The following is a 10631-nucleotide window of genomic DNA, read 5'->3' as shown; positions in this document are numbered from 1 at the left end:
CAGCTTGCCCAGATTGGGGGCAGAAGGGAAGAATGAGGGGTGACACTAAAAAAGATGTCTGCAGTCAGGCAGCCAGAATAGAATCAGATTCTTTGTTGCAGTTGCTGTCATGGGAAAGATCAGAATTTTATGAGGGACAGTGTAAGCAAACTTTCATTTTTGTATTGTTCTTAATGATCTATTTCATGGTAGGTGAGGAATTTTTTTCTTTTTTCTTTTTTAGTGTTTAAGGCCTCAAAGGTTGTGGTTGGCCCTGGGCTACAACTTACCTCTCTAAACTTTGTTTCCACTATTCTCATCCTTGGAACCAACCCTTTGCTACATGGAATCACAGGTCCCACTCTCCAACCCTGTATTTTTGCTCATGCTCTTCTCTTGTCCTGGAATCCTCTTCCTACTTCGTTTGCAGGTGTGAGTCTTACCTGTTCTTCAAGTCCAGTTTAAAGGCTTGAACCCTTTTTTCTGGTTCTGCCACTGGGAAGTCATAGCTGCTTCTTCCAAAGTCTTAAAAATATTTTGTTTCTTCCTGTAGCACTTTTCCTTGTCTAATTAGTCTCTGAAAGCACCTGGAGACTAGAATCTAAGAGACTGATTTTTATATCTTCCACATTGTCTTTGTTGTAGGATGTCAGCTTCAAGAGGGCAGGAACTTTGTTTTGCACACTGCTGTTCCCTTTCCCTTGGAATAGTGCCTGGCACCGAATAAATATTCACTATATACTATTTTGTAAATGAATATGACAAATATTTGTTGAATAAATGGAAGCTAAATTCATAAAGGCTGTCTAATTCAAAATTGCATCAGATTCTTAAATTGTTCCTTGATGCATTGCTTAAAAAAAAAGGAAAAACACGTATTTTATTGAGAGTTTAGCATTTCAACCGGTTGACTTGGCAGTTGAATTAATTTAAAGGGAAAGCCAATATTGGACGAGGCATTTACAGCTGGGCATCTCTGATATGGTTCTGTAACATTTTTAGACACTGAGACAGACTTTGATTGAAACAGGGAGTATTAAATAACCTGCAGATCATTGTGAAGGTACTTGGCAAGCATAAACATTTTGCTTTTGCCCTGTCCCTGGTTTTCAGAGATCTCTGCTAAATCTGTTCTTTTTATCACAGCTGTAGGCAAAATTCACAGATGCTGAGAGGCTGGATCCAGCAGGCTGTGCACACTTCCCTTGGTTGTACTTGTGGCTACAGCATTTACTGGAGACCAACTGAAGATAGTCTATAAGACAAGAAGTCTTATGATCCTTGTGAACATATAACATCAGGCAGATCAGTCTGAGTGAGGGAGGTCTAATAAAGAAAGAGAAATTAGGAGTGCATACCTCCAAAACAGTTTGTGACTCAGTGCTTAAGGCCTTACTTTTCCCCAGGGGAGTACAAACCAAACACTATCTGCAGAAGGTTATAGTATTTGAACTCAGATATGTACTCCCAAATTAAGAGTGTCAAAATCCAACATCAAAAGTTCCCAGCTAAACCAGATTTCAACTGATGGTTGATTAAAAAAAAAAAAAAAAAGCCTCCTTACCTTTCTACTTCTTTGTGTTTTCACATTTAAGAACTTGCCTGCCCTTTATTCTTGAATTATAGATGTCACAATGGAAAGGACAAAGAGAAAAAGAGAATACCTGATGATAAAAGGGGATGATTGATAGAAATAGAATTGGTAAGCTGATTACTAAGGAGCCTGGGGTAGATTGTATTTTCCACTCCTTGAATCTGCATTGGTCTTGTGATTTGCTTTGCTGGAAGTGATGTTGTATGAAATTCAGAATCCAGGCCTCCAAAGATCTTGCAGCTTCTGCCTTTGTCCTCATGGATTCTTCCCAGAAACTTTCAGGTAAGAAGCCAATGTCGCTTCTGGGAAGGTGAGAGTCTATGAGGCCAAGAACAGAGGCAATCCAGCCAAGAGTCAGCATCAAGCACCAGACATGGGAGAGAAGCCATACAGGCACCTATTTTCAGCTGAGTCACCAGCTGACTGTGTGAGCGAGCCCACGTGAAACCAGCAGAGGAACTACTCAGCCAGCTCACAGATTCATGAAAAATAGTAAATCATGCTGTTGTTAGCCACTAAGTTTTGGGGTGACTTGTTACATGGCTAAAGATAACTGATGCACACCTGATTTTGAATTTCACTCTTATTTAGTCTGACAGGTCTTAATTATTGCTCTCTAACTTCTCAGGTTTTTCTTTTCTTTTTAAAGATTTTATTTGTTTATTTGACAGAGAGAGAGCACACAAGCAGGGGAAGCAGCAGGCAGAGGGAGAGGGAGAAGCAGGCTCCCCCCACCGAGCAGGGAGCCCCGTGCGGGGCTCGATCCCAGGACCCTGGGATCATGACCCGAGCTGAAGGCAGACGCCCAACTGACTGAGCCACCCGGGCACCCGCAACTTCTCAGGTTTTTCCAAACAATAACATTGTTGCAACTTTACCTGTTGTATATGGCTGAGTTATTCCTTTGTTCACTCATTCACTCAGTATAGTGTCACTTGAGTATCATGTGCATGTTAGGAAGTAGTGAAATGAGACTTCACAGGTAGGCCGATAAGAGACCCGTGCTTTTCAAGTCAATATGGGCTGACAATTAAAAATGAAATAGAATAGAATAGATGTCGCACATAGTAACGATAAGCATGGTTTCAGTTATCTAAATGTATGTGTGTGAGTCATAAGATAAGTGTTTCTGTTACTGTGGGTCCTTATTTTTAAAAGTTTGGAAACCACTAGACCATATCATGGAGAGCATCATGCACTATCCTAAAAAATTGATTTCTTCCTATACTTTGAGGTGTCCCATTACAGGATTTTAGGCATGGCTGGATATGTGTTTTTAGGCCGGCAGTGCTGGTGGCTGTGTGATGGGTTTATTCGAAGGGAGAATGACAGAGGTAGGGAGAGGAGTTCGAAGTCCTGACTGAAATAGAGATAAGCAGAGAGACTCTCTTTTAACAAGGCTTTATGAGTTAGGAGAGAAGGGAGTAGACTTGAGAAGTATTTGGGAATTTAAATCAGAAAAACTCTGAGGCCAGTTGGATATGGGGGTGAAGGGAAAGGAGGAATCAGGGAAATGATTGATATTAGCATGTTCTGACAGATTTTATGTGGGAAGTAATGTTAAGAAAGGCATCAAGGATGATTCACAGATTTCTGTCTTGTATGAATGTCATGGCCACCAACAGGGATAAATAATGTAGGAATAAGAGTAGCATTTGTATTGGGGGAATCTATTAATTAGTTTGGGGCATGGCAAGACTGTGCTGTCTGTAGGACATTCAAATAGATATCTAGATATATGACCTAGAAGCTAGAGAAACAGGGACTCCTGGGTGTCTGACTCTTGGTTTTGGCTCAGGTCATGATCTCATGGGTTGTGAGATAGAGCTCTGCGTGGGGCTACGCACTCAGCTGGGAGTCTGCTTGAGAGTCTCTCCCTCTGCTCCTCTTCCCATGTGCACGTGCTCATGCTGTCTCGCTCCCTCCCTCTTTCTCAAATAAATAAATAAATCTTTTAAAGAAAAGAAGCTAGAAACAAATGGGGCGTCATTATATGGTGATTAAAACCAAGATGGTAGGTGTGTAAAGAGACTATAAAGAGAAAGAAATGGGCCCAAGGAAAGAACTCTTAAGTGTTGGGGAAACCCTTTAAGTGGTCAAAGTAAAAGGAGGCCAGAATGATGGTAGAGGAAGAAGGCTAGAACTTGCAGTATACCCAGTAATCAAGGGAAAGGATATTTTCTTTTTCTTTTTTTATTAACATATAATGTATTATTTGTTTCAGGGGTACAGGTCTGTGATTCATCAGTCTTACACAATTCACAGCGCTCACCATAGCACATACCCTCCCCAATGTCTTATCACCCAGCCACCCCAACACTCCCACCCCCCACCACTCCAGCAACCCTCAGTTTGTTTCCTGAGATTAAGAGTCTCTTATGGTTTGTCTCCCTCTCTGGTTTTGTCTTGTTTCATTAAGGGAAAGGATATTTTCATTTTAATAGTGTCCAATGAAACAGAGAGATCTAGGAAAATAACAACTAAACTTATGCTTCAGATTTGGCAATGTAAGCATATTAATGGAGTGGTGGGGCAGGTAGCCAGATAGCAGTGGGCTGAGCATTAGTAAAAAGAGAAAGGCTATTGTATTAGGATGTTTGAATGGAATTAAAAGGTGAGCTACTTTATGGCTGTAGGGTTCAAGGAGGTTTCTGGATTTTTTATTTGCTTGTGTGTGTGTGTGTGTGTGTGTGCGCCTCTTCACTGTTTACTGCACAGACTCTAGGATTTAAAGAATTATAAGAATTGTAGCAATTCTGGAAAAAAACACTGTATGAATTGTCTTTATAGAACTCTGCCCACTGTAATGCAGGCCGAGGGCATCATGGTGGCAAGACCATTTAATTTTCCCTGGCAGGCTTATAAACCTTTGCAGAGAATGTGGCATTTGAACTGACTCTTGAAGGATGAGTGTTGTTGTTGTTGTTGCTTTTAGGATCAGGACACTTTAGGTAGAGGGACGGCACGTGCAAGAGGAACAACAGAACCCATGGCCAGAAGGTGGGTGGGTGCTGTAGTCTTCTCAGGCTGCCACAGAGAACATCATAGACAAAATGACTCAGACAACAGAAATCTATTTCTCACAGTTCCGGAGGCCGGTTGTCCAAGACCAGGGTGCCAGCATTGTTGGGTTCTGGCGCACTCTCTCCTCCTGGCTTCCAGATGGCTGCCTCGTGCATGTGTGCATTTGGTGGCGAGAGAGAGAGCCCATGTGTCCCCTTCTTGTCCTATTAGGGCACTGACTCTGGCATGAAGGCACCTCCTTCGTGACATCATCCAAATCCTATTATCTCCCCAAAGTTCCATCTCTAAATACTATCACATTGAGAGTTAGGGCTTCAACATATGAATCCTGGAGGGATACAATTTATTTAGTCCACAGCATTCTGCTTCTGGCCTTCCAAAATCCATATTCTTCCATGTCATTCTTGCATGCAAATATATTCATTCTATCCCCAAGTCCCCAAAAGTTCTAACTTATTCCAGCATCAACTCTAAAGCCTAAGGTTCAAAGTCACATTTAAATATCATCTAAAGCAGGCATGAGTGAGACCCAAGGCATGGCATATTCATCCTGAGGCAAAATTTCTCTCCAGCTGTGAACCCATGTAAAAAGTGTTCTGAGACCCATTTTCCAATGCGGGTGTGTTTGTGTATGTTACCACCAAGCAATTCTCTGGACACCAGCTGGGTGTCCTACAGTTCAGCTCACGTCTGACACTAGCTACCCAGAGATAGCATCAGATCCCACAGGTTAAGGGTTCAGTCCTACAAGACTGAGCCGCCCCCACCCTTGCCCTTCAGATGCCTGTTGTAAGCCCAGATTGTTTCCTGTACTTATGGCCAACTCGCTATAAATTAGAGGTTCCCGTAACCCCCTCATTTGGCTTGATAAATTGCTGGAACAGCTCACAGAACTCAGAAAAACATTTTGCTTACTAGATTACCTGTTTATTATAAAAGGCTGTAACTCTGGAACAGCCAGATGGAAGAGATGCAGATGACAAGATATAGGGAAAGGGTGTGGGACTTCTGTGCTCTCTCAGGGCATGCTACCTTCCCAAATACCCACACGGTCACCAACCTGGAAGCTCTCCAAACCCTGTCCTTTTGGATTTTATGGCTTCATTACATAGGCATAATTGATTAAATCATTGGCCAGTGGTGCCTGATTCAACCTCCAAGCCTTCTCTCTTTCCTGGAAATCAGGGGGTGGGACTGAAAGTTCTAACCCTCTATTCTCAGTTGGATCCCCTGGCAACCAGCTCCCATGCATAGGCATGGTCCAAAAGCCACGTCATTAACATAATAAGAGACACCTTTATTGCTGTCATCACAGATATTTCTAAGGCTTTAGGAGCTCTGTGCCAAAAGCTGGGATGAGAGTCACATGTGTATTTCTTATGATAAATCACAGTATCACACTGTGAAACCAGATAAGTTTTGTGCTTCCAAAGTACAGTGCTGGGACAGGTGTAGGATAAACATTCCCATTACAAAAGGGAGAAATCAGAGGGAAGAAAGGGATGATGGGTCTCAAAGGAATCCAGTACCCAGCAAGGTAAACTCCATCAGATCCCAAGGCTCAAGATTAACCCCTTTTGGTTCCTTCACCTTCTGGGTCCCTAGGGGTGGCAGACCTGCCCCATGGCTCTGCTGGGTGTGGATGCCACCCTTAAGGATGCCACCCAGATAGTCCATCCCCCGTGGCTCTGGATGATCCCACTCCTATAGCTTTGATTAGAAGTTGTCTCTGTCTCCCTTGCTTTTAGTCTAATCTGGCAATATCCCTACACATGCAACCCTATAATCTCCTTACCGAGTGATAATCCAGCCTTTGGTGTTCTCTCCTAAACACACTTTCTCATTATTTGCAATATGGGCAGGATGAGAGCTTTCCAAATCGTCAAGTTTTAGTTTCTTTTCATCTTTCTTCCTGCATTTTAGTACAAGCAATGAGGAGGAACTGACTCTAAACACTTGTTTAGAAATCTCCTCAGCTAAATATGCAATTTCGTCACTTGCAAATTCTATCTTCCAAACAACACTAGACCATGAACAGAATTCAGCGAGGTCTTTGCTACTTTATGACTAGGATTGCCCTTCCTCCAGTTTCCTATAACATATTCCTCATTTCTGTCTGGGATCTCACCAGATAATGCCCCTAATGTACATATTTCTATAGTATTTTGTTAACAATTATAATAGACATATATGAAAGAGAGAGAGAGAGTTAGAGATTGAGATTTATTATAAGGAGTTGGCTCACGCAGTTATGAAAGCTGAGAAGTCCCAGGATCTGCAGTCAGGAAGCTAGAGACCCAGGAAAACCAATGGTACAGTTCTAGTCTGAGTCCAAAGACCTGAGAACCAGGACAGCTGATGATGTAAATTCAAGTCTGAGTCCAAATCCGAATGCAGAAGACCAATGTCCTGACTTGAAGACATTCAGGCAGAGAGAGCAAATTCTCTCTTATTCTGCCTTGTTGTTCTCTTCAGTCCTTCAGTGGATTGGATGCAGCCCACCCACATTGAGAAGATCAATCTGCTTTACTCAGTCTATTGATTCAAATGTGAATCCCATCCAGAAAACCCTCACAGACACACCCAGAATAATGTTTAACCAAATGTCTGGGCACCCCATGGCCCAGTCAAGCTGACACATAAAATTAACCATCACAGTGTATATGGAGGGCTTGTGGGGATTGAAGTCAGATGGGCAGGCCTGGGGCCATTTATTAAGAGCACACATGGTAAGCCTCCTCAGAATTGATGTTCTCTCTTAGCTAATAAGGGACATTTAAAGGTCTTTAGCAGCAAAGACGCAAGATCACAATTGTGCTTTAGTGTTTTTATTAACATTATGGTGGTGGTTGAAATTTCTTCAGAAATTTACCCTAGGTACCCACAAGTCTGGTTAAGACAGAATAAAATTGAGAAGTTCTCAAATCTAGAGTCACATTCCAATTTCAACGCTTACTATTTGTGTGGATTTGGCAAGTTACTTAATCTCTTTCTGGGCCCCAGTTTTTGCATCAACAGAGTCGATTGCTTTGTGGGGTGCAACATGGAGACGACTAGTGGAACTGCTGAGCCGGTTTCTGGGGAACTGGTGTCCGCAGCACATGCTCTTTCTCTCCCAGCTGGGTCTTATGGCAACGATCCTGAAATTGAGATGGCTTGGGCCATAAAAGCAATGCAGCATGCTGACGTCTACTATAAGCTGATATCATCAGTTGACCCACGCAGTTCCTGAAACTCACCAAAGTGGATGACCAAATCTACTCAGAGTTTTGGGAAAATTTTGAGAAACTCAGGATAGATGTGTTGGATCCAGAAGAACTCAAATCAGAATCAGCTAAAGGGAAGTGGAGGCCATTCTGCTTGAAGTTTGACGGGATTGTAGAAGACTTCAACTATGGTACTTTGCAGCGACTGGATTGTTCCCAGGGTTAAACTGAGGAAAACACCATCTTTGCCCCCAGGATGCAATTTTTTGCCATTGAAATTGCTCGGAACCGGGAAGGCTGTAACAAAGCAGTTTACACTAGTGTTCGTGACAAAGAAGAAGAGAAAGAAGGCAACCATGGAAGAGAGAAAGGAACTGATAGGGGGTGGGCAGAAGAGAAAGGAGCCAACAGAGAAAGAGAAAAAGCAAAAACCAGTAAGGGAGCAGAAAAAGAGAAAGGAGTCAACAAAGAAATCAGCAAGAGTGGTGAAACAGCTATGTAAGGCAGACAAGGAACAGCACTCTGGAAGCTGTGACTCAACTAAGTCTACAGATACTACGATGCTATTGCACAAACCCCTGTGGTTAAATGTATGTCCTTGTACGATTGAAAGACATTGAAGGACGTTCTTTCTAGCCTAATAATCAAGAGCTGCTCTGGTTGTTCTCTTGTATGAACCAGCTTAAAGACTATTAGTGGGGTCATAGTTGAGCATTTCTTGGTATAGTGTTTCTTGGTTCTCACCACTGGTCAAGTAAGAAATTTTATGAATAAATTTCTTTTGGGTCTTTAAAAAAAAAATTCCAGAGTCATTGTGTGGATTAAATGCTACCATGCCTAAAGTACCCAGAAAAAGTACCCTTTCCCCAGATGTTGCTCCCTACCCTCTATTTGGACACAGTCAGCCTAGATATGCAGCCTAGATCAGGATATTTTTAGACCTCATCAATATAGGAACCACAGTATTAAAGAATCACATTTCTGTATTTGAAATTTCTTATTAATATTAGTAAAAAGGGTGTTGACTAATAGAAGCAAGTAGATTGATTTTGTTTTATTATGAAAAATTTCAAGCATGCACAAGAGAGAATAGTTAATGAACTTCCATATATACATCACCCATTACTAATTATCAAGATTTTGCCCATGTGCTTTATTGATGCCTTTCTATAAAGTATTTTAAAGACCCAGAGATTATACACACCCTAGTGTGCATCCTGAAAAATATGAGGTATTCTGCTATTTAATTAAAATGCATTATCACACTTCACCACATTCAGTAAATGCTCCTGTGTTTCTGAGAATAATGGTAATTCTGTGTGCTTTTAGAACTATTCATATTTTAGGGGTTTCATTAATACATGCATAGAAACTGGTTATTCTTTTGGATAAAGAATAGTTAATTACTCCCAAATATATGTGTAATTTTTTCAGCCCCCAAAAAGTGTTGTCTAGTGAAATTGGCTTAATAATTGAAATATAAAATTTAGTGTGAGTTAATCATATTCACACAAAGATTTGTGACATTGATTAACAGTTGAAACTTGGAAAATCAATACTAACACAAACATAGATATTGTTTTCACAAGGGAAGGTTTCAGAACATTATCAACAGGCTAGCTTTGCTTGTATTATCTGCTAAAACGTGTGTTTTGTCTGAATTAAAAAGCTATTGGCATTCAATTCAGTGATGTGTGTGCATGTGTGAGTGTGTGTGTGTGTGTGTGTATGTGCATCTGTGGGAGGGAGAGACAGAGACAGAGTGGGAGGGAGGAAGGGAGAGGAAGACAGAGGGAGAATGTGTATATTTTCTCTTTTTAAGTGAAGTTACTGGAGGGCAATGACTTTCTTCATAAATTAGATACACAATAACAGAACCTTATTGTTGAAATTGTTTTTTATGCAAGTGTTACAAACTGCTCAATTCAAAAATGTCTTTATCCTTGAAACTGACCTTATCCTAGTCATGGATTGTTGGCATTTAATATTCAAGCTTCCTAATTCTTTTTTGAAAGGCTGTCACAAGAGAATTGCATGTAGAATATATAATGATTTATTTAGTCTCACAGTCCCTCATATCTGAGAACTAAAGAAAAAGGAAAGAAGACAAGCTGACTCTTTCATATTAATGGAAACAATTGCGTAGGAATTTATTTAACGCAATTGATAGTACAAAATTAAAAATAGTAGCTCAGTTGGTTGAGCTTCTGACTCTTTTTTTTTTTTTTAGATTTTATTTATTTGCGAGACAGAGAATGAGAGACAGAGAGCACGAGAGGGAGGAGGGTCAAAGGGAGAAGCAGACTCCCTGCCGAGCAGGGAGCCCGATGTGGGACTCGATCCCGGGACTCCAGGACCATGACCTGAGCCGAAGGCAGTGGCTTAACCAACTGAGCCACCCAGGTGCCCGAGCTTCTGACTCTTGATTGCGGCTCAGGTCCTGGTTTCGGGATCGTGGGATCGAGTCCTGTGTCAGGCTCCATACCAGCAGGGAGTCTGCTTGGATTCTCTTTCTCCCTCTCCCTCTCCCTCTGCTCCTCCCCATCCCCCTCTAAAATAAATAAGTAAATCTTAAATAGTAACATAAGTATCTGATTTTTATTTTTTTAAGATTTTTATTTATTTATCAGAGAGAGAGAGAGAGAGTACAAGCAGGGGGAGCAGCAGAGGGAGAAGCAAGCTCCCGGCTGAGCAGGGAGCCTGATGCAGGACTCTATCCCAGGACCCCAGGATCATGACCTGAGGTGAAGGCTTAACCAACTGAGCCACCCAGGCACCCCAAGTATCTGATTTTTGAAAGTGTTTTTGCTATTCGTACCATTCATCCA

General features: G+C 41.6%; 1 pseudogene; it reads left to right on the top strand.

Annotated features, from left to right (window-relative positions):
- The first annotated feature begins 7489 nt into the window (after nt 1-7489).
- Nucleotides 7490-8305, top strand: LOC118000063 (annotated as a pseudogene).
- The last annotated feature ends 2326 nt before the right edge of the window (nt 8306-10631 follow it).

This window comes from Mirounga leonina, unplaced genomic scaffold, assembly GCF_011800145.1.
Source record: "Mirounga leonina isolate KUSES-001 unplaced genomic scaffold, KU_Mleo_1.0 Mir_115, whole genome shotgun sequence".
Classification (NCBI taxonomy): domain Eukaryota; kingdom Metazoa; phylum Chordata; class Mammalia; order Carnivora; family Phocidae; genus Mirounga; species Mirounga leonina.
This window is presented reverse-complemented; position numbering and strand designations above follow the sequence as displayed.